The 4,477-nt window shown below is 53.4% G+C and overlaps 1 pseudogene; it reads left to right on the top strand.

Moving 5' to 3' along the window:
- Window positions 1-1,344: 1,344 nt before the first annotated feature.
- Window positions 1,345-4,019, top strand: LOC147698148 (proton-coupled zinc antiporter SLC30A2 pseudogene; annotated as a pseudogene).
- The last annotated feature ends 458 nt before the right edge of the window (window positions 4,020-4,477 follow it).

Genomic DNA, 4,477 nt, shown 5'->3' on the forward strand with positions numbered 1-4,477 from the left:
GGTGCACGTGGTGGTGCTTTGGAATCCTTCATGAAACACTGTGGATCATACCAACAGTGGCCCAATTGACCACACGTAAAGAACTTGTAGGAGCCCCTCTGACCAGGTTTACCTATCGGGGCCTCTTGCTTCTTCTCAGGGGGAGGCTGGGAATCCTTCCCTTGGTTGCCTTGGGAATTACTTTGGGGCACTTTCTGGAACTCCCTCTGTTCACCCTCGTCCCCCCACTCTTCTGCTGGGGACCCTGCCCACCCTTGGCGTAGTCTCCCACATGACCCTTGTGGACCCTGGTACTGACCCAGCGGTCCGCTTCCTCAGCAAGCGTCCTAGGGGTAGTTAACCTGCTATCAATAAGGTGTTGGCATAGCTCTGGAAAACAATTGGCAGTCAAGTATTCCCATGCAAACAAATAATAGAGCGCTTCAAAAGTATCCACTTTGCTACTCTTCACCCAACCATCCACAGCTCTGCAAAAGAAAGATACAAATTCTACACAAGTGGTTGCCTCCAGCTTCTTGCAGTTCCTGAACCTCTGTCTATAGAGTTCTGGGGTCAAACCATACCTTGTCAACAGGGCTTCCTTCATGTGGGCAAAATACATCCTATTTTCACTGGGTAGGTCTAACAATGTATCCCTCCCTTCACTCACAAAGCGGCCCCACAACCCCGCTCTGCAATCCTTCTCAGGGACCTGGCAGGCCAACATTGCTATCTCTTATGCTACAAACCACTGCTCAATATCTTCAAGCATATGGAAATCTTTGATGATATCCTTTGGGATACATACCCTGCCTTCTAAAGGCACATATGGTGAGCTGCCACCAGAGGGATTGATCTCTAAGCCAGGGGTCTCCAACTGGTCGATCGCGAGCTGCCGGTAGCTCGCCGAGACCCTGTGAGGAGCTGGTGCCGAGTGCTGCTCAATTTAGTAGCCCATTCGTTTTTTTTTTACTATTTAGGCTTATTTCAGTGTCTGTTGCCCGCCCTCACCCAACACAGATGCTCTGATTGGCTTGAGCTTAGCTGGGGTGGGGCGGGGTGAAGAGGATGACGTTGCTCTCCTGCAGTCTCGTGACAGGGCGCGCGCAAATTCTCGTGATGACTGTTTACGACAGCGCGCGCCCCCTGCCTTTTCCTTACTGGCACCGCACTGTCCATTGTGCGAGTGCGGAGCTCAAGCAGGCCTGGCAGGGCGGAGCATTGTGGAACAGTTTGCAGGCCGAGAGAACTGCCGGGACCCGCACGAAAAACCTTCCACACCAGATTAGCAGCAGGTATGCCCCCAAAACACTCTTCGTTAGGTCCCAGTAAAAAGAAATGTAAAAGAGTGAAGTCATACCATGCATGGATGTACAGGTGCAAGGTGAGTTTTAGGCATGAACTTCAGCAGTCAAGGGAAGGCCCAGGTGTATGCCGTGGAATGGTGACAAGGGCCGAGTGCACTGAGGGATACTGAGTGGTGTGGCTGCTGGAAATGAGCTGGGCCCGGTAAGGGAGAGACAAATGGGCAGGGGAGGGTCAGTGCCGCAAGAAGGAGGATCAGTGGAATTGTGACGAGGGCTGGGTCCACCGAGGGATACTGAGTGGTGTGGCTGCTGGAAATGAGCTGGGCCCGGTAAGGGAGAGACAATGGGCAGGGGAGGGTCAGTGCCACAAGAGGGAGGATCAGCAGAGGTCATCAAGGAGGGTCAGCTGACGCGGAGGAGGGGACTTTGCAGCCAGTGCAAGAGTTTTGCACCCCTTTCTCTCCCAACGCCCTCCTCCCCCTTTGCAGAGGCCAGGCTCAGACACTATCAGATCTGCGACCACAGCAACAGTGGGACAGAGCCAGAGAGGGACAGGGGAACCATAGCGAGACTGGAACAAAGCAGGTCAGGACCGGGTCTAGAGATCCGGAGTCCACTCGGGACATATTCGGAGCCCAAACCCGCACTGCGTTAATGTTAAGGCGGGACAAGCACCCGTTTATAGGGCCGAACTGGCAACACGCAGAATGCAAGGCATGCAAGGTGATAAGAAGCACAGACTCCTCCAGAGCCAGGCCAATAACCAGTGGATATCTGCCACAGAGCTTGGCCTTGGTGATTATGACCAATGCTGCACACTAGTTGACTGATTTTTCCCGCATGATGATCAGTCTCTTTGCACTATGGATGTCATCATGGTCAGCAACCAAGACCATGACCATGACCATGAACTTTGGCTGGCACTGAGCTGAGATACTGGGATGGGGCTTTTTTCTCAGTTCTTGCCATCTGGGTGATTTACTTGGTAGTGGAGCGGATAATCTCTGGTCTGGTGACTGCGAGATTGAAGGAGGTGTTAGAAAGAGAGGGGCTGGAAAGAAAGAAAGAGAGAGAGGGGATGGAGAGAAAGACAGAGAGGGGCTGGAAAGAAAGAGTGAGAGGGGATGGAGAGAAGGAGAGAGAGGGGATGTAGAGAAAGAGGGAGAGGGGGTGAGGGGGTGGAGATAAAGAGAGGGGCTGGAAAGAAAGAGAGAGACGGGGTGGGGAGAAAGAGTGAGAGGGGGGCTGGTGAGAAACAGAGGATCTGGAGAGAGACAGAGAGGGGCTGGAGAGACACAGTGAGGGGCAGGACAAAGAGGGGGCAGGAGGAGACAGTGGTGACAGGGAGAACTTGAGGCGCTGGAGAGAGAGTGAGTGAAAGAGGGGCTGCTGGACTGAGAGAGACCGCGAGGAGGAAGAGAGAGATTGGCTGGGGGGAGACAGTTGGGGCGGGGAGAGATAGTGAGGGGCAGAAAAGAGAGGGACTCGGGAGAGACAGTGGAGGTGCGGAGATACTATGAGAGGCAGGAGAGAGAGGGGGGCTGGGGAGACAGTAGAGGCAGGAGGAGAGAGAGGGGCTGGGGAGACAGAGGGTTTGACAAGAAGATTGTCAAGATGCCACCTGAGAGACTGAGGGCGTAGACCGGGAGAGGGAGAGTGGGGGGCAAGGAAAGAGTGAGGGAGAGCCAGAGATGGTGAACAGGGCTCAGGACAGGAGTAAGGGCAGGATAAGGGCAGTGTAGGGTTAAGAGAAGGGGCAGGGAGCATGGGCAAGGTACAGTAACAGAGAGCGTGTCCAGGAGCAGGACAGAGTACAGGGGTTGGGACGGGGAGCAGTGGCAGACTTGTTGGGCAGAACAAGGGACGGGGGAAGTGCAGCGATAGAGGACAGTGGTGAGCAGGGCAGGGTGCAGGGACCTTAGCCATGGGTTTGCAGTAGTAGGGAGTGGGACAGGCAGGGGGGTCCCGGAAACACAGAGTGAGAGCAGGGGAGGACAGAGAGCAGAAACAGGGGACAGGGTGCAGGGGGCGATAGCTTGGGCATGGAGCCGGGCAGGGAGAGGGGACCGGAAGCATGTGGTGAGGGTGGGTAGGATATATTATGCTGACCACCTCACCATTACGAGCAGTTAGCATCGTAATGGTTGGATTTATTCTGCATCAGACTGGGTGTGGTCATAGTCATGGCCCTACAGAAGGATGACATGAACATTCGCACAAGACCACCCCGAGAAGGAGCATAACACCAGTGTGTGAGCTGCATTCATTCATTTTGTGGGCGACCTGGTGCAGAGCGTTGGTGTACTGGTGGCTGCTTAAGCCTTACTTCATCTACTTCAAGCCAGAGTATAAAATTGTGGTTCCCGTCTGTACATTCCTCGTCTTCTCTATCCTGGTTCTTGGGACCACACTATACTAGCCATACTGAGGGATGTGCTGCTCGTACTGATGGAAGGGACTCAAAAGGGCGTAGAGTAGACTTCAGTGCTGTGAAGGAATCTCTAGTGCACATCCCGGGGTTGAAGGCGCTGCACAGCCAGAACATCTGGGCACTAACTGTGTTGCAGCCAGTGCCATTGGTGCACAATGCGATCAATGAAGATGCTGATGCCCAGGTATTCCTCAAAGAAGCCAGCACCCAGTTACAGAGCAAATTTAACTTCCACACCACAACAATCCAGATTCCACATTGAGAACTACTCGGAGGATATGAAAGACAGCTCTGAATGTTGAGACCCCTCCGACTGAAGACCCCCTGTTCACCCTTAGCAAAGAGGCTTGCTGGACCTGTGCAACACAGCTGTGTGTGGGAACAAGCAGATGGAGGTGCAGGAGGCCTTTTGACAAAAAAATGTTGTCACACTGATGCTAGCTTTCTGACTCCTGCCTTCACTTGAATATAACATCCAATAGTTGTCACCAACCTCCCCTGCAAGGCCCCATTTAAGCTTCTACCTCTCAAGCTGGTCCATTCTGATTCTGTGCTGAATGAACCAGAAGTGGGCTGGACCACAATGTGCCTTTTCACTAGCCACTGTGCACTTTTCACGGACACAGGCAGTTTTGGCTTCCCAGCTATGGCCTACCCACAGTGAGGCCTTGACTGCTCCATGGTCTTGTTTGGCCGCTCGGGATGTTATGTATAGGTTTTTTTGTGGTCTGTTTGTGTGACGATTGTATTGGTTGGTGGT

This window comes from Lissotriton vulgaris, chromosome 8 (assembly GCF_964263255.1).
Source record: "Lissotriton vulgaris chromosome 8, aLisVul1.2, whole genome shotgun sequence".
NCBI classification, from domain to species: Eukaryota; Metazoa; Chordata; class Amphibia; order Caudata; family Salamandridae; genus Lissotriton; species Lissotriton vulgaris.